The sequence below is a fragment of the Pseudophryne corroboree genome, chromosome 2, assembly GCF_028390025.1.
Source record: "Pseudophryne corroboree isolate aPseCor3 chromosome 2, aPseCor3.hap2, whole genome shotgun sequence".
In the NCBI taxonomy this organism is placed as follows: Eukaryota; Metazoa; Chordata; class Amphibia; order Anura; family Myobatrachidae; genus Pseudophryne; species Pseudophryne corroboree.
In genome coordinates, this window is record NC_086445.1 from 123,971,271 (window position 1) to 123,997,228 (window position 25,958).

Genomic DNA, 25,958 nt, shown 5'->3' on the forward strand with positions numbered 1-25,958 from the left:
GTTTGTGTCTAGTTTATTGGATGAGGTGTTATATTCTCATAGTGTTTCACTTTCCACACATGTACTATACTATTTTATCAGACAGCAAAATGATGATTGATAGCAGCACCCTCTAGTGGTCACAGCAAAGCTCAGCATGTTCTGTAAGCACAATGAAATGAACCATGGAATGATTGTGCTATTTAGCTATACAGGAATAGACTATATAAATGATTTATTGTTATTTAATCACCAAAAATCTAGCATACTCAGGCAGCTATTTTGTGGGCTCAAGCAATATTTATACTACTCAGGCACAAACACTGGCCTGATTACAAAATGGCCAACTCCAGTGTTGAGGGTGATACTTGCCACTTGGGCAAATGTGTAATAATGTGATAAATGCGTTACCATTGCCACAGCAAATTCACGCGCAAAAAGAAGCAGACAGACTGAATTTACTGCACATTAATTAATCTACTTGCCATAACATCAGAATTAGGTATATAGCTATGGGATTAGGATCTTCAATCCCAAAGTTCAGTAACCAAATTAATCCACATTAATAAAATAAAACCAAATGACTCTCACACATAAATAATCATATTATACTTTAAAAGGATTAATCACACTACCTGCGGACTACAGGCAGTATAAACAACTCCTATTGAGCAGAGCAGTTCAAGGATCAAAAGAGGCTTGCATAGATAGACGCTGGATGGCTTCTGTCACAGAATGGGCGACCCTAGTCAGGGCTGTTAATAGCAGTGTAGGCCCTGGGTAAAGCACACCCATTCACATAAACCAATTAAAAAAAGGATTTAAAAAAAGATAAAAAATAAAATCATAAAACGACCCTCCTGTGGTCCAGCAGTCTCTTCACATGCATTCATATATTCATATGGTGAATGGCTGTCAGTACTCTTATTGGTGGATAGCTCCATACCCTCCAACATTTTACACATAAAAATCGGTACAAATTAGAAAAGGGGGTGTGGAGTGGACACGCCCCTTTTCCTATACTTATAATGGAAGTTTGGAGAACCAAAAAAAAAAAAAAAAGGTACAGTTGGAGGGTATGTAGCTCCAGCCATCCACCAATCAGCATGCTTTAGCCATTCACTGTTTGGCTGCAGGCTGGGAGGCAGGCAAAGAATGCTGCCTCACCGGTCTCATTGTGCGAGCACCCCTCCACCCCCGCTCAAATGCCCTAAAACAGTGGGGCCCTGGGCAGCTGCCCAGTGTGCCTATAAGTTAAAAAGGCCCTGACCCTAATTAATTGAACTCTGGCCCATGATTGTTTTATATGATAGCAGAAAGTGTCCCACGGAAATAAGGTCAGGATGGTCGGTGTCTCCATATACTTCAGAATCTATTCACTCTACACGACTTTAGACCATACTTGCCTACTCTCCCGGAATGGCTGGGAGGCTCCCGAAAATCGGGTGACCCTCCCGGCCCCCCGGAAAAGCAGGCAAGTCTCCCCATTTCTGTGCTCCCCCTGCCCGGCCGCCCACTTAGTGAGTAAAGTGGGCGGTCCGGGCAGTCGATGACGCGATTTTTGTTGCATTGCGTCATCATAGCCACGCCCCCTGCAGTATAATGCCAGTAATAGCGGCATTATACAGCGGGGCGTGGCTTAAATGATGCAATACATCAGCCACGCCCCACCCCTCCTCTGCTCCGCCCCCTCTGCTCATCACTACCCTTCCCCGCCCCCTGCTGATCCAACCTGGCTGCTCTCTCCCGGAGAGAGCAGCCAAAAAGTCGGTAAGTATGCTTTAGACTAGTCTGAGCTGCCCGTGGTCATCCAGACACTATTACCTAAGCTGTGCTGCACAATTACTGTCTGAGTTTTCATAGCACTTTGTAATACAACTATCAGTGCTAATGTTATATACTCCGAGTCCTAAACTGTGTGAATTATCCACTTCTACAAAATGTACATCTCTTCCATGCACTCAACTGTATTGTTATGAAAACAACAGTTTGAAGTCAATTTGCACTTAAACACAATCCCAGGTACTGTAAAATCTGCCCCTACAGTATCAGATTGTGTGTAAATTTGTCTATTCAAAATTGCCAATCAAGGTTAGGTCTGAGGTGAGAAGTCTAATGGCACCCTCAGGGCTCATCAAGGTCCCCCACAATGGGGTTTGAGCCCCTTAAGGGGGGTACTCACGGAGCGATCGCTGCTTAAAATCTAAGCAATCTGACTAGATTGCTTAGATTTTAAGCACGATCGCTCCGTGTGTAGCCCCCTCAGCGATAGCGATGCGCAGCCCCGCGCATCGCTGTCGCTGCTGCTAGATTGGCCTGCATGCAGGCCAATCTAGCGGGTCGCTCACTTCACCCGCTGGGTGAAGTGAGCGGCCCCCCCGTCTCCCCCCGCACGCTCAGCACAGATCGCGCTGCCATCGGCCAGTGAGTACTGGCCTTTAGTCTTTCGAGGGAGGTAAGAAAAAAAAAAAAAAAAAAAGATAGATAGATACATTAGATAGATTAGGATAGATATATCTGTAGGGGGTTATTACTTTGTAAATTAGGATCCAGTATTTCAATCGAGTTGTCAAGCCACTGTTAAAAGGGCATGAACTTTACATGTGTAACTAGGCTCCATCCTACCATGCCCTATAGACTGAATGCAAGCTAATATAATCTATACTCACCAAACGAGTGGGAAAACTCCTTCGTTGGTCCGTCATTACCCAGGTAACTGGGGTCTGCCAGCTGCTCCCCCTCCTAGAATGATCCTAGCGATAGTGTAGCCGCTACGAGCCTGCATGCAGCTGGCATGAAGTGACTGATGTAAAGCTCTGCACAACCACCCACTGTGCAAATGTGTGAAGGGAAAATTCTCAGCTTAAGTTTTGCAATTAGTCAATGTGCAGTAAGACTTCCTTCCTATACGCCCAGCCCTGACAGCAGTGTGTAACTGCACAATTCAGATCATCGTGCCACTGACACATTGCACGGACAACTTCCACCATGATTGGCCACCATTCCTATTGTACATGTAAATATGCATCACTTCAATATGGCAGAGTACAACATTTTACCAAAATTGTAACTGTACAGTAAATGCAAAAAAAAAAAAAAAAAAAATTATATATATATATATATATATATGTAGCAAACTGTGTAACAAACAGCGGCACTCAGAGACTGACACAGCGTGAATAAAGTGCTGGTGCTTTTAATTCATGGCTGGTAACTCCAACGTTTCGGGGCACGCAAGCCCCTTTTTCAAGGTGAGCCAAATACAAAGTGTGAAAACAGTGCAAAACATTTACCTTTATGGTGAGGAGGACCCACGTGTGGGAAGGTGTGCAGCGTCCTGGGGAGCCTGGAGCTTCCGCCCTGGATGTGGTGACGTGTCAATGCCCCGGTCACGTGACCTCCAGCGTGTCCCGGGCCGTCACGTTGCCTTGGCAACCAGACGCTCCTTGGTTGCCATGGATGCCTACGGCAAGTGCGGGTGCTGGGGTTGCGGAGGAAGCGTGACTTCAGGCTGAGGGTGATTGAGAGTGAAATGACAATTACATAAGATAGGAAGAAACTGTTACAGTGTGCTGTCGTAACATACAGCATACCAAAAACAGACATGATAAACTGGATTAAAAGATCACCTGGTAGTCTAGCACTAGCAATCTCATAATGGATCAAAGAGTCATTAATGATAAACACCTAAATTATACAATACTATACCAGTGAGAGAAATACATATTAAGCGGCACGCATAAGTCATAAAGTGTGAGGGCTGATGGGTCTGGTACATGATCAGAAATGTCAACAATACAACCGTCCCCATAGTCAAATGGTGGAGACAAGTGCTAATAGATATTACTCAGAAGACACTCCATTGGATTCTGTCGTTAAGACCTTTCGGCCTCACAGTGTCCAATCTATACATCCACGTTGCTTCCCGTCTAAGTAGGGTGGCTGCTCTGTCTCCGCTTCTTGGATTAATGGGGATATGGTCAATAATTTGGAACTGTAAATCTTTCAACGTATGTTGCTTCTCGACATAGTGTCTGGCCACGGGTTGTTCCGATTTCTTGGATAAAAGTGCTGCTTTTAATGCGGACCTGTGCAGGGCAAATCGCTCCCTGGCATTGCGTATGGTCTTGCCTACGTACTGCTGTTTACATGGACACGTAATTAGGTAGACTACATGAGTTGTAGTACAGGTGAGTACGTGCTTGATACTGTAGGAAGTCCCTGTGGAGGTGGATTTGAACCTTGTGCCAGTGATCATAGTTTTACAGGTTTCACAGCCTAAGCATTTATAGCAGCCTGATGTTTTAGTTAGAAAATTAGTGGTAGGCGTGGAATCAAATCCTGTGATGTCTGGATGTACCACAAAATCTTTAATGCTTCTGCCTCTTCTGTAGCACATCATGGGTCTTTTCCTCCTTAGCCCAGTTAGGTTCTTATCGGTGGAAACTATGGGCCACAGTGCATTAAGGGCCCGTGGAATTACAGCACTGGATGTATTATACTGTGCCACGAATGGTACAATGTCATTACTCTTCTTGATGGTCGGAGTTAGAAGTTGTTCTCTGTTTGTCATCAAGACTTTTTGTTCGTTGGTGAGTAATAATTTGCTGTTGTAGCCTCTCTGTTTGAACCTTGTAGTGACATTATCCAGAGCAGATTCCAGTTGTGTCGGATCACTGGTAATTCTGGCTGCCCTCATGTATTGAGATTTAGGAAGCCCCTTTTTGAGGGCAGTGGGGTGATGGCTGTTGTATCGTAATAAGGTGTTTTTGTCGGTTGGCTTATAGTACACCTCAGTATGCAACATGCCGTCTTTGATGATGACGTTAACGTCCAAATAATTTAGTTTAATCGGGTCACACTGCGATGTGACTCTAATGGTGGACGGTCTGTTATTAATGACTCCGATGAACTTTTCAAACCTTTCTTTGCCTCCGGTCCAGAGCAAAAACACATCATCTATATATCTACAATAATGTAGTATATATTGTGAGTAAACATCATTATTGAAAAACATAGCCTGTTCTTCCTCTAACATAAAGACGTTAGCAAACGAGGGAGATACATTGCTTCCCATGGAGCAGCCGCTTACTTGCCGATAATACTTTCCATCGAATAAAAAATAATTGTGGGTTAGTAGCAGTTCGAGTAATCGCAGGAACAAATCATGATCAAGATTGCTCATATTGGCTTTGGTTAAAAACGATCTCATTGCCGTTAGCCCTTGGTCGTGCGGAATGCAGGTGTATAAGCTACAGATGTCAACTGTGCAGATGATGGTTTCCGCGGGTATCGCATCGACTGTCTTGAGTAGATTTAAGAAGCTGGTAGTGTCCTTGAGGTAGTTTGGTTGCGCCAGGATGAGCGGCTGCAATATACTGTCCAGAAAAATGGAGATCGGCTGATAAAGTGCTTTGTGCGCAGAAATTATCGGCCTGCCGGGAGGATGATCTAAACTCTTATGTATTTTGGGGACCAGAAATAACAGGGGGACCACAGGGAAATCTTGTTTGAGCGCTTTGCATAGTTTGCTGGTTATTAACCCGGTATTGAATGCTGAATCAAGGATGTTATCCACTTCAATTTTGAATTGTTTGGTTGGATCCGCAGTCAGTGCTTCATAAACTGATGTATCACCCAGCTGGCGGTATGCTTCCTGATCACTGGCACAAGGTTCAAATCCACCTCCACAGGGACTTCCTACAGTATCAAGCACGTACTCACCTGTACTACAACTCATGTAGTCTACCTAATTACGTGTCCATGTAAACAGCAGTACGTAGGCAAGACCATACGCAAAGCCAGGGAGCGATTTGCCCTGCACAGGTCCGCATTAAAAGCAGCACTTTTATCCAAGAAATCGGAACAACCCGTGGCCAGACACTATGTCGAGAAGCAACATACGTTGAAAGATTTACAGTTCCAAATTATTGACCATATCCCCATTAATCCAAGAGGCGGAGACAGAGCAGCCACCCTACTTAGACGGGAAGCAACGTGGATGTATAGATTGGACACTGTGAGGCCGAAAGGTCTTAACGACAGAATCCAATGGAGTGTCTTCTGAGTAATATCTATTAGCACTTGTCTCCACCATTTGACTATGGGGACGGTTGTATTGTTGACATTTCTGATCATGTACCAGACCCATCAGCCCTCACACTTTATGACTTATGCGTGCCGCTTAATATGTATTTCTCTCACTGGTATAGTATTGTATAATTTAGGTGTTTATCATTAATGACTCTTTGATCCATTATGAGATTGCTAGTGCTAGACTACCAGGTGATCTTTTAATCCAGTTTATCATGTCTGTTTTTGGTATGCTGTATGTTACGACAGCACACTGTAACAGTTTCTTCCTATCTTATGTAATTGTCATTTCACTCTCAATCACCCTCAGCCTGAAGTCACGCTTCCTCCGCAACCCCAGCACCCGCACTTGCCGTAGGCATCCATGGCAACCAAGGAGCGTCTGGTTGCCAAGGCAACGTGACGGCCCGGGACACGCTGGAGGTCACGTGACCGGGGCATTGACACGTCACCACATCCAGGGCGGAAGCTCCAGGCTCCCCAGGACGCTGCACACCTTCCCACACGTGGGTCCTCCTCACCATAAAGGTAAATGTTTTGCACTGTTTTCACACTTTGTATTTGGCTCACCTTGAAAAAGGGGCTTGCGTGCCCCGAAACGTTGGAGTTACCAGCCATGAATTAAAAGCACCAGCACTTTATTCACGCTGTGTCAGTCTCTGAGTGCCGCTGTTTGTTACACAGTTTGCTACCTGCATTAATTCCTCCAGATGGCACCTGAGCAACATATCCATCGCTAGGAGAGTGCCGATCCGACAATTGCAAGTATCCATAGGACTTCAGCACCTATGTGTGCTACTGTCCACCTGGGATAAGGCACCCCCGAACTTCCAAACATCGTAAGACTTTTTAAATACAAACATATCCGTTTACCTCATGATGAGCACGATCCACTAAAGGTCAACCCAGCACTTTTTTGCACCCCAGCACTTTATCACCACCTGCACTTTAACAGGAAGAAACGTTTCTACACAGTGGAACACTCCACAATTTTGCACTTTTATTTCAGACCTGTGATTAAAAAGTGATCCTGGCACAAGATGTCACAAGCAACAGCTCGCGGAGCAGCAGCCAGTAACCAGGCCAAATTATATAGCTTCACAAATGCAGATGCTGACCGATTGCTATTTACCGAGGGACTCACTGCTGCTGATGAGGAACTCTGCATGGACGACATCTATCATCAATTGCTCAAATTGAAAAAAAGAGAAGTGGACTATTTGATGCACGGGATCTCCCTGTCCAACTACTATCGCGAAAAAATAATACCCAGAGGATTTCGCATTCGCAACGTTCCTACAATTGGAAGATTTAACGTAGAGTTCTGCGAACGCTGGACCGGCATCCTCAACAAATGCAGCATGGATCTCATGCTGCTGGTGGTAGAGGAAGCCGGCAGGGAATTGAAAATCACCCGTGATAAAATTCAGTCTTTTGAACAGGAACACCATACACTACTCACTTCTGATAGCAATCAAGCATCTATCAAGAAACTACAAATGGCCTGCGACAATCACAAAAAAGAATTGATCAAATTCAAACGGGTCAAATTATTGACAGTCCAGGAGGATTATGAAACTAATCGAGTTTATCGATGGCTTTCCGGGGGGGAACCCGGTGAACATAAGCCTTATAACCACCGATCGAGATTCAGCTGGCGTAGAAGAAGGGAGGAGAGGCAGAAAGGCAATGCCACCTCCAATAGCGACAGCGATTTCGTCTTAGCCGACTCAGAAGGTCCCCCAGAAGCCCAGGATCCCCCTTTAGGGGCAAAGCCTGCCACAGAAGCAGGCACAAAAACCAGAGGGCGCCCACCCGCAGGGGACAACAAAACAAAAGGCTCCAGAAACAAGAAGTAGATACCACCTACAATCTTTCTGATCGAGAACTCACCCCATTGGAAATTAAAGTATTAAATCGTGGACTCTCATTTGTCCCTACAAATGAATTTGATGAACTGACCTGGCAAATTGATCTACACAAATTCACTCGCAAACTCCGCTTACAAGAGCACTTTCAAGATCAAGTTCCAGTCACCACTTCAGAACCGCACCAGTCCTTCATTAACTCCACCCGCAGCTCCAAGTTTGATCCACCATCGTCCAATCCATCAATAAAAACCTTTACACGGTTACTGGACGATTCCTTGATGAAGTACACCCAGGCTAATCAGAGTCATCATCGCAACATGTCACGCTCTGAATTCAAAGCCCTAAAGCAACTTGCCACCTACAAGGATATAGTGGTCCGCCCCGCAGACAAGGGGGGTGGTATAGTCATTATGAATTTAAGCGACTATAAACAGGAAGCATACCGCCAGCTGGGTGATACATCAGTTTATGAAGCACTGACTGCGGATCCAACCAAACAATTCAAAATTGAAGTGGATAACATCCTTGATTCAGCATTCAATACCGGGTTAATAACCAGCAAACTATGCAAAGCGCTCAAACAAGATTTCCCTGTGGTCCCCCTGTTATTTCTGGTCCCCAAAATACATAAGAGTTTAGATCATCCTCCCGGCAGGCCGATAATTTCTGCGCACAAAGCACTTTATCAGCCGATCTCCATTTTTCTGGACAGTATATTGCAGCCGCTCATCCTGGCGCAACCAAACTACCTCAAGGACACTACCAGCTTCTTAAATCTACTCAAGACAGTCGATGCGATACCCGCGGAAACCATCATCTGCACAGTTGACATCTGTAGCTTATACACCTGCATTCCGCACGACCAAGGGCTAACGGCAATGAGATCGTTTTTAACCAAAGCCAATATGAGCAATCTTGATCATGATTTGTTCCTGCGATTACTCGAACTGATACTAACCCACAATTATTTTTTATTCGATGGAAAGTATTATCGGCAAGTAAGCGGCTGCTCCATGGGAAGCAATGTATCTCCCTCGTTTGCGAACGTCTTTATGTTAGAGGAAGAACAGGCTATGTTTTTCAATAATGATGTTTACTCACAATATATACTACATTATTGTAGATATATAGATGATGTGTTTTTGCTCTGGACCGGAGGCAAAGAAAGGTTTGAAAAGTTCATCGGAGTCATTAATAACAGACCGTCCACCATTAGAGTCACATCGCAGTGTGACCCGATTAAACTAAATTATTTGGACGTTAACGTCATCATCAAAGACGGCATGTTGCATACTGAGGTGTACTATAAGCCAACCGACAAAAACACCTTATTACGATACAACAGCCATCACCCCACTGCCCTCAAAAAGGGGCTTCCTAAATCTCAATACATGAGGGCAGCCAGAATTACCAGTGATCCGACACAACTGGAATCTGCTCTGGATAATGTCACTACAAGGTTCAAACAGAGAGGCTACAACAGCAAATTATTACTCACCAACGAACAAAAAGTCTTGATGACAAACAGAGAACAACTTCTAACTCCGACCATCAAGAAGAGTAATGACATTGTACCATTCGTGGCACAGTATAATACATCCAGTGCTGTAATTCCACGGGCCCTTAATGCACTGTGGCCCATAGTTTCCACCGATAAGAACCTAACTGGGCTAAGGAGGAAAAGACCCATGATGTGCTACAGAAGAGGCAGAAGCATTAAAGATTTTGTGGTACATCCAGACATCACAGGATTTGATTCCACGCCTACCACTAATTTTCTAACTAAAACATCAGGCTGCTATAAATGCTTAGGCTGTGAAACCTGTAAAACTATGATCACTGGCACAAGGTTCAAATCCACCTCCACAGGGACTTCCTACAGTATCAAGCACGTACTCACCTGTACTACAACTCATGTAGTCTACCTAATTACGTGTCCATGTAAACAGCAGTACGTAGGCAAGACCATACGCAATGCCAGGGAGCGATTTGCCCTGCACAGGTCCGCATTAAAAGCAGCACTTTTATCCAAGAAATCGGAACAACCCGTGGCCAGACACTATGTCGAGAAGCAACATACGTTGAAAGATTTACAGTTCCAAATTATTGACCATATCCCCATTAATCCAAGAGGCGGAGACAGAGCAGCCACCCTACTTAGACGGGAAGCAACGTGGATGTATAGATTGGACACTGTGAGGCCGAAAGGTCTTAACGACAGAATCCAATGGAGTGTCTTCTGAGTAATATCTATTAGCACTTGTCTCCACCATTTGACTATGGGGACGGTTGTATTGTTGACATTTCTGATCATGTACCAGACCCATCAGCCCTCACACTTTATGACTTATGCGTGCCGCTTAATATGTATTTCTCTCACTGGTATAGTATTGTATAATTTAGGTGTTTATCATTAATGACTCTTTGATCCATTATGAGATTGCTAGTGCTAGACTACCAGGTGATCTTTTAATCCAGTTTATCATGTCTGTTTTTGGTATGCTGTATGTTACGACAGCACACTGTAACAGTTTCTTCCTATCTTATGTAATTGTCATTTCACTCTCAATCACCCTCAGCCTGAAGTCACGCTTCCTCCGCAACCCCAGCACCCGCACTTGCCGTAGGCATCCATGGCAACCAAGGAGCGTCTGGTTGCCAAGGCAACGTGACGGCCCGGGACACGCTGGAGGTCACGTGACCGGGGCATTGACACGTCACCACATCCAGGGCGGAAGCTCCAGGCTCCCCAGGACGCTGCACACCTTCCCACACGTGGGTCCTCCTCACCATAAAGGTAAATGTTTTGCACTGTTTTCACACTTTGTATTTGGCTCACCTTGAAAAAGGGGCTTGCGTGCCCCGAAACGTTGGAGTTACCAGCCATGAATTAAAAGCACCAGCACTTTATTCACGCTGTGTCAGTCTCTGAGTGCCGCTGTTTGTTACACAGTTTGCTACCTGCATTAATTCCTCCAGATGGCACCTGAGCAACATATCCATCGCTAGGAGAGTGCCGATCCGACAATTGCAAGTATATATATATATATATATATATCTCCTATATATTTGCCCAGGTCTGTGACTTTGTAATTCATTTGCGAACGCTGGGCGGAGTCACAATGCTGGGCGGAGTCAAGTCACAGATCTGCCCAAATATATAGGAGAGAATAGGAGTACACACTGGCCAAATATATAGGAGAAAATAGGAGAACATTTAACAGTACATGGTGATAACAGTACATACATAGTGAGCGCAGGAAAGGCAGCAGCAGCAGGTTAAAGCTCCGTATAAGCACCACCCCCAGCCGTCAGCTATTGGACACATGTTAAAGCTCCGTACAAGCACCACCGCCGCCAGCCGCCAGCTATTGGACACATGTTAAAGATCCATACAAGCACCGCCCCCAGCCACCAGCTATTGGACACATGGCTGAGGAGTGCGATGTGATTGGCCGCCAATGCAACTAGCACCTGGGTCCCCGCTCACACAGGGAGACGCTGGCGGACACTACAGTGCCAGGCGCCGGAGAGTGCAGTAAGATGCCTGTGCGCTCCGTCCCCTGGCAGTGAGCCCCGCTTCGTACCTGCCCTCACCCCGCGTCCCCGCTATATGTAGGGAGTTGGGGATGCTCTGTACCACGGGGGCAGCAGCAGTAGCTACATCCCATCACACCCACGGATGGCCAATCACAGCGCACCCTTCAGCATGTGTCCAATGGCTGGCGCCTGGAGGCGGTGCTTGTATGTCGCGTTAACACGCTGCTGCTGCCTTTCCTGCGCTCACTATGTATGTACTGTTATTACAATGTACTGTTATGTGTTCTCCTATTCTCTCCTATATATTTGGCCAGTGTGTTCTCGTATTCTCTCCTATATATTTGGCCAGTGTGTTCTCGTATTCTCTCCTATATATTTGGCCAGTGTGTTCTCCTATTCTCTCCTATATATTTGGCCAGTGTGTTCTCCTATTCTCTCCTATATATTTGGCCAGTGTGTTCTCCTATTTTCTCCTATGCTTCTCCTATATATTTGGCCACATCTGTAACTTGACTCCGCCCAGCATTGTGACTTCACCCAGCTTTAGCAATTAGTCACAAAGTCACAGATCTGTTTTAATATATAGGAGATACCTACCTCCATCCCACCCACAGCAAACCCACGGCTGCCCCTACACCACCTACGGACCCCCTCGACCATCCACTGCACCCCCTACACCTACACCTCCCCCACCCAATGGACCCCAGCCCCTCACCCGCCACCACCGGACCCCCAACACCACCCGCAAGCACACCTACCCCTTACCCACCCACAACGCTTCCAGAACCCCTCCCACATCCACGAGAGCCTTGCACCGACCCCTCCCCCAACCCCTCCAACGCTACCCCACCCACATCGCATCCAGACCCCATACACCACCCCCAGTCCCCTGCTCCTCCCCCACCCACACCACCTCCCGCCCCCCTCTCCTATCCGCACACACTCCCGGCATCCGCCCCTCCTCCACCCACAGACACCCTCCCCCATACGCGGTCACCCCGTCACCCGCTACATTCTGTACATCATGCCCTGCACCCACTGTTCACACCCACTAAAGGGCCTACGCCCCCTTCACCATCAAACGCACTTTCGTCGTGCACTATTTACCCACTCACACAACTACGTGTAGGGGTTACGGGGGCGTAGCCCCTTCCGACGGTGTGAAGAGCGCCCGTAGGGCGCGATGAATCACCTAGTATACGTATATATATATATATATATATATATATATATATATATATAATAAGAATTTACTTACCGATAATTCTATTTCTCGTAGTCCGTAGTGGATGCTGGGGACTCCGTCAGGACCATGGGGAATAGCGGCTCCGCAGGAGACAGGGCACAAAAGTAAAAGCTTTAGGATCAGGTGGTGTGCACTGGCTCCTCCCCCTATGACCCTCCTCCAAGCCTCAGTTAGGATACTGTGCCCGGACGAGCGTACACAATAAGGAAGGATTTTGAATCCCGGGTAAGACTCATACCAGCCACACCAATCACACTGTACAACCTGTGATCTGAACCCAGTTAACAGCATGATAACAGCGGAGCCTCTGAAAAGATGGCTCACAACAATAATAACCCGATTTTTGTACCAATAACTATGTACAAGTATTGCAGACAATCCGCACTTGGGATGGGCGCCAAGCATCCACTACGGACTACGAGAAATAGAATTATCGGTAAGTAAATTCTTATTTTCTCTAACGTCCTAAGTGGATGCTGGGGACTCCGTCAGGACCATGGGGATTATACCAAAGCTCCCAAACGGGTGGGAGAGTGCGGATGACTCTGCAGCACCGAGTGAGAGAACTCCAGGTCCTCCTCAGCCAGGGTGTGCCCCTGACCAAGTAGCAGCTCGGCAAAGTTGTAAAGCCGAGACCCCTCGGGCAGCCGCCCAAGATGAGCCCACCTTCCTTGTGGAATGGGCATTTACATATTTTGGCTGTGGCAGGCCTGCCACAGAATGTGCAAGCTGAATTGTACTACACATCCAACTAGCAATCGTCTGCTTAGAAGCAAGAGCACCCAGTTTGTTGGGTGCATACAGGATAACAGCAAGTCAGTTTTCCTGACTCCAGCCGTCCTGGAAACCTATATTTTCAGGGCCCTGACAACATCTAGCAACTTGGAGTCCTCCAAGTCCCTAGTAGCCGCAGGTACCACAATAAGCTGGTTCAGGTGAAACGCTGACACCACCTTAGGGAGAAACTGGGGACGAGTCCGCAGCTCTGCCCTGTCCGAATGGACAATCAGATATGGGCTTTTGTGAGACAAAGCCGCCAATTCTGACACTCGCCTGGCCGAGGCCAGGGCCAACATCATGGTCACTTTCCATGTGAGATATTTCAAATCCACAGATTTGAGCGGTTTAAACCAATGTGATTTGAGGAATCCCAGAACTACGTTGAGATCCCACAGTGCCACTGGAGGCACAAAAGGGGGTTGTATATGCAGTACTCCCTTGACAAACTTCTGGACTTCAGGAACTGAAGCCAATTCTTTCTGGAAGAAAATCGACAGGGCCGAAATTTGAACCTTAATGGACCCCAATTTGAGGCCCATAGACACTCCTGTTTGCAGGAAATGCAGGAATCGACCGAGTTGAAATTTCTTCATGGGGCCTTCCTGGCCTCACACCACGCAACATATTTTCGCCACATGTGGTGATAATGTTGTGCGGTCACCTCCTTCCTGGCTTTGACCAGGGTAGGAATGACCTCTTCCGGAATGCCTTTTTCCCTTAGGATCCGGCGTTCAACCGCCATGCCGTCAAACGCAGCCGCGGTAAGTCTTGGAACAGACATGGTACTTGCTGAAGCAAGTCCCGTCTTAGCGGCAGAGGCCATGAGTCCTCTGTGAGCATCTCTTGAAGTTCCGGGTACCAAGTCCTTCTTGGCCAATCCGGAGCCACGAGTATAGTTCTTACTCCTCTACGTCTTATAATTCTCAGTACCTTAGGTATGAGAAGCAGAGGAGGGAACACATACACCTACAGGTACACCCACGGTGTTACCAGAACGTCCACAGCTATTGCCTGAGGGTCTCTTGACCTGGCGCAATACCTGTCCAGTTTTTTGTTCAGGCGGGACGCCATCATGTCCACCTTTGGTCTTTCCCAACGGTTCACAATCATGTGGAAGACTTCCCGATGAAGTCCCCACTCTCCCGGGTGGAGGTCGTGCTGAGGAAGTCTGCTTCCCAGTTGTCCACTCCCGGAATGAACACTGCTGACAGTGCTAACACATGATTTTCCGCCCAGCGAAGAATCCTTGCAGTTTCTGCCATTGCCCTCCTGCTTCTTGTGCCGCCCAGTCTGTTTACGTGGGCGACTGCCGTGATGTTGTCCCACTGGATCAATACCGGCTGACCTTGAAGCAGAGGTCTTGCTAAGCTTAGAGCATTGTAAATTGCTCTTAGCTCCAGTATATTTATGTGGAGAGAAGTCTCCAGACTTGATCACACAAGGAAAAAAAAAAAATTTCCAGGGAGTGTGACTGCTCCCCAGCCTTTCAGGCTGGCATCCGTGGTCACCAGGACCCAGTCCTGAATGCCGAATCTGTGGCCCTTTAGTAGATGAGCACTCTGCAGCCACCACAGAAGAGACACCCTTGTCCTTGGAGACAGGGTTATCCGCTGATGCATCTGAAGATGCGATCCGGACCATTTTTCCAGCAGATCCCACTGAAAAGTTCTTGCGTGAAATCTGCCGAATGGAATCGCTTCGTAAGAAGCCACCATTTTTCCCAGGACCCTTGTGCAATGATGCACTGACACTTTTCCTGGTTTTAGGAGGTTCCTGACTAGCTCGGATAACTCCCTGGCTTTCTCCTCCGGGAGAAACACCTTTTTCTGGACTGTGTCCAGAATCATCCCTAGGAACAGCAGACGTGTCGTCGGAGACAGCTGCGATTTTGGAATATTTAGAATCCACCCGTGCTGTCGTAGAACTACTTGAGATAGTGCTACTCCGACCTCCAACTGTTCTCTGGACCTTGCCCTTATCAGGAGAACGTCCAAGTAAGGGATAATTAAGACGCCTTTTCTTTGAAGAAGAATCATCATTTCGGCCATTACCTTGGTAAAGACCCGGGGTGCCGTGGACAATCCAAACGGCAGCGTCTGAAACTGATAGTGACAGTTTTGTACTACGAACCTGAGGTACCCTTGGTGAGAAGGGCAAATTGGGACATGGAGGTAAGCATCCTTGATGTCCAGGGACACCATATAGTCCCCTTCTTCCTGGTTCGCTATCACTGCTCTGAGTGACTCCATCTTGATTTGAACCTTTGTATGTAAGTGTTCAAATATTTCAGATTTAGAATAGGTCTCACCGAGCCGTCTGGCTTCAGTACCACAATATAGTGTGGAATAATACCCCTTTCCTTGTTGTAGGAGGGGTACTTTGATTATCACCTGCTGGGAATACAGCTTGTGAATTGTTTCCAATACTGCCTCCCTGTCGGAGGGAGACGTTGGTAAAGCAGACTTCAGGAACCTGCGAGGGGGAGACGTCTCGAATTTCCAATCTGTACCCCTGGGATACTACTTGTAGGATCCAGGGGTCCACTTGCGAGTGAGCCCACTGCGCGCTGAAACTCTTGAGACGACCCCCCACCGCAGCTGAGTCCGCTTGTACGGCCCCAGCGTCATGCTGAGGACTTGGCAAAAGCGGTGGAGGGCTTCTGTTCCTGGGAATGGGCTGCCTGCTGCAGTCTTCTTCCCTTTCCTCTATCCCTGGGCAGATATGACTGGCCTTTTGCCTGCTTGCCCTTATGGGGACGAAAGGACTGAGGCTGAAAAGACGGTGTCTTTTTCTGCTGAGATGCGACTTGGGGTAAAAAAGGTGGATTTTCCAGCAGTTGCCGTGGCCACCAGGTCCGATGGACCGACCCCAAATAACTCCTCCCCTTTATACGGCAATACTTCCATGTGCCGTTTGGAATCTGCATCACCTGACCACTGTCGTGTCCATAAACATCTTCTGGCAGATATGGACATCGCACTTACTCTTGATGCCAGAGTGTAAATATCCCTCTGTGCATCTCGCATATATAGAAATGCATCCTTTAAATGCTCTATAGTCAATAAAATACTGTCCCTGTTAAGGGTATCAATATTTTCAGTCAGGGAATCCGACCAAGCCACCCCAGCGCTGCACATCCAGGCTGAGGCGATCGCTGGTCGCAGTATAACACCAGTATGTGTGTATATACTTTTTAGGATATTTTCCAGCCTCCTATCAGCTGGCTCCTTGAGGGCGGCCGTATCTGGAGACGGTAACGCCACTTGTTTTGATAAGCGTGTGAGCGCCTTATCCACCCTAAGGGGTGTTTCCCAACGCGCCCTAACTTCTGGCGGGAAAGGGTATAACGCCAATAATTTTCTATCGGGGAAAACCCACGCATCATCACACACTTCATTTAATTTATCTGATTCAGGAAAAACTACAGGTAGTTTTTTCACACCCCACATAATACCCTCTTTTGTGGTACTTGTAGTATCAGAAATATGTAACACCTCCTTTATTGCCCTTAACATGTAACGTGTGGCCCAAATGGAAAATACGTTTGTTTCTTCACCGTCGACACTGGAGTCAGTGTCCGTGTCTGTGTCGACCGACTGAGGTAAATGGGCGTTTTAAAGCCCCTGACGGTGTTTGAGACGCCTGGACAGGTACTAATTGGTTTGCCGACCGTCTCATGTCGTCAACCGACCTTGCAGCGTGTTGACATTATCACGTAATTCCCTAAATAAGCCATCCATTCCGGTGTCGACTCCCTAGAGAGTGACATCACCATTACAGGCAATTGCTCCGCCTCCTCACCAACATCGTCCTCATACATGTCGACACACACGTACCGACACACAGCACACACACAGGGAATGCTCTGATAGAGGACAGGACCCCACTAGCCCTTTGGGGAGACAGAGGGAGAGTTTGCCAGCACACACCAAAAACGCTATAATTATACAGGGACAACCTTTATATAAGTGTTTTTCCCTTATAGCATTTTAATATATATAGTCATATCGCCAAATAAGTGCCCCCCCTCTCTGTTTTAACCCTGTTTCTGTAGTGCAGTGCAGGGGAGAGCCTGGGAGCCTTCCCACCAGCATTTCTGTGAGGGAAAATGGCGCTGTGTGCTGAGGAGAATAGGCCCCGCACCCTTTTCGGCGGGCTTCTTCTCCCGTTTTTCTGAGACCTGGCAGGGGTTAAATACATCCATATAGCCCCCAGGGGCTATATGTGATGTATTTTTAGCCAGAATAAGGTACTATTATTGCTGCCCAGGGCGCCCCCCCCAGCGCCCTGCACCCTCAGTGACCGCTGCTATGAAGTGTGCTGACAACAATGGCGCACAGCTGCAGTGCTGTGCGCTACCTTATGAAGACTGAAAAGTCTTCTGCCGCCGGTTTCTGGACCTCTTCACTTTTCGGCATCTGCAAGGGGGTCGGCGGCGCGGCTCCGGGACGAACCCCAGGGTGAGACCTGTGTTCCGACTCCCTCTGGAGCTAATGGTGTCCAGTAGCCTAAGAAGCCAATCCATCCTGCACGCAGGTGAGTTCACTTCTCTCCCCTAAGTCCCTCGATGCAGTGAGCCTGTTGCCAGCAGGACTCACTGAAAATAAAAAACTTTTACTCTAAGCAGCTCTTTAGGAGAGCCACCTAGATTGCACCCTTCTCGGCCGGGCACAAAAATCTAACTGGGGCTTGGAGGAGGGTCATAGGGGGAGGAGCCAGTGCACACCACCTGATCCTAAAGCTTTTACTTTTGTGCCCTGTCTCCTGCGGAGCCGCTATTCCCCATGGTCCTGACGGAGTCCCCAGCATCCACTTAGGACGTTAGAGAAATATATATATATATTTTTTATTTATTTATTTAGTGTGCACACCAGGGGTAAACAGTGGGCAGGCCGCGTCGGTGGCGAAATAGGGCACTTATGTGCGCACCTTACAGGGAAGACAGAGATAGATATTGAATTTATTTATCCTTTAAGCTGGGGTACTCATAAATTACACAGGTTCTGTGGCTGGCCTGCATTTCACCTAGTTTAATCAGCCACAGAACCAGTACAATTCACGTGTCCCAGCTTAAAGGGATAGCATGGTAAATTTGTATTATATATACAGTATGCCCTGCAGCCACTGTTCACACCCACTAAAGGGCCTACCATCAAACGAACTTTCGTCGTGCACTATTTACCCACTCACACAACTACGTAGCCCCTGCCGACGGTGTGAAGAGCGCCCATAGGGCGCGATGAATCACCTAGTATATATATATATATATATATATATATATATATATATATATATATACATATACATATACATATACACATACATACATACATACATACATACATACATACATACATACATACATACACACACACACACACACACACAGATACATATACAGATGTGCATATCAAAAATGGGTGCAGGGTCTGCGGTGTTAATGGCCCAACAGTGTTCACCGTGCACCCATTCACAATACTGGCACAGGAGATCAGAGCTGTAACTAGACATTTTGGTGCCCTCTTCTAGAAAGCACATTATTTTAAATAGGGGTGTGCTATTGTGGGGAAGGGGCATGGTCACACTATAGTACCCCAATTAACTGTGGCCCCACACAGTAGTAGTGATCCTTACACATTATGCCACACAGTAGAAATCCTCCCTTACACACTATGCCACAGAGTAGAAACCCCCCCTCCTCCCAATCACTGACATTAACAGACTGTTTATATGTCTGGACCTTCGACTCACCACAGACAGGAGCCAGGGGAAGAAGCGCAGAGATTAGCGTGAGAAGGCGGCTTAGGCAGTGCTTCAGAAAAGGAGCCGGGCATACCGCTACTAATGTATATAGCAGTGGGCACCTGGCAAATAGAAATTGCGCTGTGTGTGGAGACACCGGCCATACCGCCCTAGTTACAGCCCTGCAGCAGTTATCATGGCACAGTGCCAGAGTCTACTGCGGAGATACCCTGGTGAGAGAGGTGGGGCCCGCATGGAGGCTGCACGTTGGCCCTCCCCCCCCCATCTCTGAAATCTTCCCTGTACAAACACACACTTCTGGAGAAAGTAGACATCACCACCATTAGTGCACATCTGCAACAGCCCAATCCATGGTACAAGAAATGTGTATGAAATCAGTCAGACCTCTGCATATGAGTAACACTGAATAGCTCACAGCTCCATTTATATGCCCACAGAACACTTATCCTATGTGCAAACGTCCAGTTGCACCCACTTAGGTGAAAATGCAGAGGCAGCAGAAAGTAGGACTGTGAATTGCCCGTACTTGCTCATAGTGCTGTATGCAAGCACCAACCAATGCATGCACTATTGCTAACAATCAGGAGATCCATTGGTAAAGCGGACTTGCGTGCAACTCTGAACTGGGCTCTCTATTGGTAGGACATACCTCCCAACATCCAGAGGTCTGCAGAAGGGACACCTGGCGTGGCTTTGCCGCTCACACCGAAAAGGGGGCATGCGCACAGTGTCTAGTCAACGCTGCACTGCTCTGAACTAAGCAGAGCAGCGAGTGTTAGGGAACCTTCCAAATGCCCCTTCCCCCCCCCCCCCCCCTCCACACAGTACACTGCAGCCCGCGGGAGGGACAGTTGGGAGGTATGGTAGGGGTGTCACAGTGCCACAAAGTGTGGGGAGAGAGGTTACAGTGCAGTCATAGTCTTGCAGCCAATCAATCTTTGCAGGAATCTAAAGTGGATGATGCATAGGCTGGACCTGTCTCAGATAGAACCATACACGTTGTGAGGTGTGTGGGCTAAATCACCAGATCACCCATGGCTCTATTACTATATAACCTAAAGTGTCAGATGGAGATTACTGCGTATACACTCCACAATGGAGAAGGGGCGGATTGGGATGCAAAACCAGCCTGGGACATTTCTGGAAGCAGCCCTCATGGAGGCAGGGTCTGTTGACGTGGCAGGATCCCTCCTCGTAGCGCCTGATTCTGCGTTAGACGCAGTTGTAGCCTTCCTTGCATCTATTGCTACAGTTGTATCTGTGACTTTATGCTAATGACTACAATGCCCTACTCTGGGGTACATCCATACGTCCGAATATGCAAGGAATGAGGCGCTCGCTTTCAGTGTCTACAGATACTGCAATCATGAGAGCACCATTGAAACTTTCACCCATCCTATGCCGATGGTGAGCGAGTGATCCGATGTCTGTGTACTAGGATGCAACTCAGACCACTACTGCAGCATGAGGCGTCTATTTGTAATAGACGTCTCCTGCTGCATTACCATACAGCGCTGCCGCTTCCAAGGAGTGTAGAAGGCCCTGTCTTGCAGGGTCAAAGGGGGGAGGTAGGGGGGGGGGGGGGGGGGGGGCGGGGTTGGGGTCAAGTCAGCAAACAATACAGGCCTCAGAAATACATCGGCTCACCAGGAATCTTCCCTGTGAGCCCTATGGCCAGGCCGCCCCTGGAATGGAGTGTATTGTTTCAGGGCCCATCATATGTCCAGGAGACTCCTGAATTTCAGGGATTTCTCCCAGACTTAATGATGTGGGCGGGACTTGACACAATTTGAAGAAGATTGCATCATGTCAGGCCTGCCCACCGTCACATGGATACAAAAATCCTGATGCACCCTGGAGCAGAGGTTCAAAAGGAAAGTACAGGGGACCCATTAAGCAGGAGATCAAGGGGCCACCATATAGGGCAATTTGTGGTCTATAAAGTCCTGGCTGTCCATCAAAACTGCACTGTGTATGAGATGTATTGCGGATATTCTGGGACCAGATTAATGGAAGTGACGGATGGGAAATGAGCCACATAAAGAGACATGCAGTTTCCCAATTTGCTGCAGCCATTTCCCGCATCAGTATCTCTGGGGTGGAACGAATGTCACTGCTGTTCTAATGGAGAAACAGGATGTCTACATTATGTTTTCCACCTGTTCATTTTGTGTTGCAGCTCTGGCATAGTAGTGTCACAGGGCACTGCAGCCGTGCCAGTAAGTGCCTGAGTATAGATAGGTCCTGCTACACTACAATCCTAGGGAAACTGGTGTTTTTCTGCACGTATATTCAATTTGTACGTGTAAAATTGGGGAATTAAAGAAATAAAAAGCTCCACTACGAAACCTGTAAACCTGGGGATTATCCACAGTTAATTAGGGACATTTGGCAAGAAGGATCAAAGATGTAGAAAATTGGAGTGATGGGCGCTTTCATGCAATTAAAAGCATTGGGGGGGGGGGGGGGGGGGGGGAGTAGTTCAATCATCTAGCAACTAATACAGTGAACTGATGGTTATTATTACAATTATTATTAGCTCAATTGAATAAGAATTGGGGGTATCCAATTAGCCGCAAAAACTGCAATTTATCACGGGGTTAGATTATTGCTGCTATCGCACGAAAAGGGACGCGAAAATAGTTTACCGCAAGTACCTGTCTTATTACAAAAATGCAGAAACAGGACTCGCACATTGGGGGTAATTCCAAGTTGATCGCAGCAGGATATTTTTTAGCAGTTGGGCAAAACCATGTGCACTGCAGGGGGGGCAGATATAACATTTGCAGAGAGAGTTAGATTTGGGTGGGTTATTTTGTTTCTGTGCAGGGTAAATACTGGCTGCTTTATTTTTACACTGCAATTTAGATTGCAGATTAAACTCACCACACCCAAATCTATCTCTCTCTGCACATGTTATATCTGCCTCCCCTGCAGTGCACATGGTTTTGCCCAATTGCTAAAACAAATTCTGCTGCAATCAACTTGGAATTACCCCCATTGCTTCTAGATGGCAAAACCAGGGACAAGTAAAGGAGAAAATGGGGAAGTGTACCTGTAACCCCCAAAAAGCCAAACTAATAGAGGAAAACATTACAGAAGCCTATTATTGGCCATAATAAAACTATTTGGTGTACATAATTTGGGTCAAATGGTTTTATATGCACTTTTTTTGTATTTTTTTTTTTTTAATTATAGCAATTTTTTTCAACAAAATAAGTGCTCTCATTAAATTAGGGGTACATAAAAATGGGTATAAGTATGTATTTGGTCATTTATAGCAGGGATGTGCACTGCCTCCCCTGTCATGATTAAAATAATACAAAGAAGATATTTATGAACACATATCCTGTGTCATAGATATCTTCTTTATATTAATCATTTTTGCTGCGAAACTGCAGCCAAATATGAACGGGCGGCAGCGAGAACGGATGCCTCCCGCTGTCTATAGTAAACTGGCTGAAGCGGGGGGCGGGGCCAAGCCACGGGCAGAAAAAATGTGGAGAAGAGGCACCTGTACATCTGCCTCATTGACAGAGCTGCGTCTGCAGCACACATCAAAGCATACCCCCTGTCAATGGGGCAGATGTGATTGGCCAGCTGGATCACACTGCCACCAGTATTCTATCTGACAGGCACTGGCAGCCGCCAGCAACCTATCAGAGGCCTGCAGTTAGGAGGAGCTTCTGAATCTGCGAGAACAGGCTGCTGTGCCGTGTCAGAGCTTCTCAGTTCACGGCACACAGGCTGAGCTGCAGAACTACAGCAGCGCACATACAGCAGATCCGCAGCATCTGGGAAGGTGTGAGAGACCTTCTATAGCAGCTCCAATGGACAGACTGTGGTGAATGGCTGTGTCTTTGAGCTAGCCCTAACACAGGCTCCCCTTCTCTCTCTCAGGTTCTCTCTCCTGCTACCCCTCGCACTTCCTAACTCCTCCCCCCATTCGTGACACCCCCGACCTCCCATCCCCGCACAGGTTTTCTCTCCTGCTCTGTCACCTCACAGCGCCTAACACACCCCCCCCCCCCCCCGCAGCACCCCCCTCCCCCACACAGCTATTGATCTCCTGCTTTATCTTCCCTCACAGCTGCAACCCCCCCCCCCCCACCCCACCCTTGGCACTCCCCACATGTTCCTTCTCCTGCTCTCTCACCTATTAAACCCCTCCCATCTGTGGCACCCCATTCCCCACACAGGTACTGCTCTCCTGCTTCTCTCCCTCACATCTCCAAACACCCCCCCTTCATCAGCAGTGTTTAGGGCTGGACTGCAGTTAGGGTTAGTAGGGCTGAAACTAAGATTTTGGTGGACTGGGGCAGGGTGTAGGATGTGTTGTCGGCGGTTGGGTTCCCGGCGCCCAGCATACCGGCGCCGGGATCCCGACCGAGGGCATGCCGCCAGCGGGGTGAGCGCAAATGAGTCCCTTGCGGGCTCTCTGCGCTCGCCACGCTGCGTGCACAGTGATCTATTCTCCCTCTAGGGGGTTCGTGGACCCCCAAGAGAGAGAATAGTTGTCAATATGCAGGGTGTCGGGATTCCGGCGCCGGGATCCCAACAGCCGGCATACTAAATGCCACTCCTGGGGCAAGGCAGCAATTTGGTCTGGTGTGACACACACATTACTTTGCAACTGCATCTGACCCCTGCGTCCTGTCAAATCTGGCACATGGGTCATGTGCCCCCCCCCCCCCCAGTTACAGCCCTGGGGTTAGGCTGCAGTTAGGGTGGGTTTAGGATTAGGCTGAAATCAGGGTAGGGTCAGTATTAGGCTGCATTTAGATTAGGGTAAGGCTGCAATTAGGGTTAGGCTGCAGTTAGGGTAGCGCTAGTATTAAGCCGGAAACACACTAAACGATGTGTGTGCCTGGTGAGCTCGCTCACACACTTGCGGCGGCATGGGGAGGAGCAGGGCTAAGATGCGTTTGGCAGCATGGAATCCCTAGCGACATACCCAGATTGAGCTGCATGACGCATCCCATGTGTGCCCCCCCAGCCACTGACATCACCGCACGTCACTGATTCATAGGCACTTTTAAAAAGGATTTAAAAAACACACACAAAACAAACGACTTCTCACACTTACAAGCCTAAAAATGCTTGTCCCACTTATAAAGCATTCCAATATATCTTTCCCATACCTTGAACCCAAATTTCTATCACTTTGCCTTTTTTTACCCTAAAGATTACACGTCATTATTGCCCAAATAACCTAAGTGCCCAATTAGTCATTCAGGGGAATATCCCAGGGTTTCTGAACCAAATCCCCTTCAAATGGGGATTTTGCACTACTTATCAACTGCTCAGAGAAGGTGAAAACAAATTTGCAACAACACCTATGGAGATTTTTCGCAGCTAAATGGATACAGAGTTCTCGCAATTGTGATAAAAAAAGCCCCGTTTTTATCGCTTCGCGGCTAATAGGATACCCCCCAAAAAACATCCAGAACCAGCTATAAGGCCTAATTCTGAGTTGATTGCAGCAGCAATTTTGTTAGCAGTTGGGCAAAACCATGTGCACTGCAGGGGGGACAGATATAACATGTGCAGAGAGAGTTAGATTTGGGTGGGGTGTATTCAAACTGAAATCTAAATTGCAGTGTAAAAATAAAGCAGCCAGTATTTACCCTGCACAGAAACAATATAACCCACCAAATCTAACTCTCTCTGCAAATGTTATATCTGCCCCCCCCCCCCTGCAGTGCACATGGTTTTGCCCAATTGCTAACAAACTTGCTGCTGCGATCAACTCAGAATTACCCCCATTATGAAGCTTCACTTTAGTCTTACTTCTGTTTATTACCTAGTATATCCACTAGAGGGTGCCAGTGCTGTATGTTGATAACTTTACATTTTGATTAAACAGAATATTCCATTTTGTCTAATGTAACTCATTCCAAAATGATGTAGGTAAACCAAACAAATTACCAGCTGTCTTCTAAAATCTTTATGCTATGCATCCAGAATGCTGGTGTATAAATTAGTACATCAAAAAGACCCAACAGGAAACAATTTGGAAGAACAGTTTGCCTACAGTCGTACTTTGAAACAAGCCTATTACAAGAGATTAGATAAGGATCTAAGAACTTGCACACTCCTTTGTATACCAAGAAAAGCAGATCATTCATTCCCGGCCGGCCGGAGAGGAAGTCAGTACACTCAGACGTTTCATTTCATCCTCCATCATCTGCACTATACACTGACAGGCTGCTGTGCCTTCTGCATTCTGTATGTTGCTAAACTACAGACACCACAAGGATCAGGCTTCAGAGTCACAGCAAAGGGTGTCCATTGACAGTACCAGACCCAAGCTTATATAAATAATGAAATAATACAGACAGATTGGAGACAGGCTAATAATTGGCAACGCCACGTGTCCAGTCTCAGGACGCAGAAGTCATTGGAGATCTATTAAACGGTCTATGGATTACCAATATAGATTTGTGATATAAAAGTAGAACGTAGCCTTCCTTCCCTAAAGTACTGTTCCTACATATAATTTAAGTGGAGTTCTCAACCAAATGTAATGCCATTCAGTCCATGTGCAGCATTCAGGTATTTGGCTGTCTGTGCCGTGTAAAGGGAATGCAGTTACTTTACTGGCTGCTAGGATTCCGGCCCTCAGAATCCCGACCAAAGCCCCCTATTCTCACTCGGGTGGTGATCCACACCACTACCCGAATGGG

At 47.3% G+C, this 25,958-nt stretch overlaps 1 protein-coding gene and 1 long non-coding RNA gene across 5 annotated transcripts in view; one reads left to right on the plus strand and one right to left on the minus strand.

Moving 5' to 3' along the window:
* The window catches only part of SPATA13 (spermatogenesis associated 13), a 133,675-nt gene that overhangs the window by 101,628 nt on the left and 6,089 nt on the right, over window positions 1-25,958 (minus strand). The window lies entirely within an intron of this gene.
* LOC135002632 (uncharacterized) overlaps window positions 10,623-25,958 on the plus strand; it is a 29,137-nt gene continuing 13,801 nt past the window's right edge. Inside the window, exon 1 of the long non-coding RNA XR_010203825.1 lies at window positions 10,623-10,740. This is a non-coding gene — a long non-coding RNA (uncharacterized LOC135002632). The remainder of the gene's footprint in view (window positions 10,741-25,958) is intronic.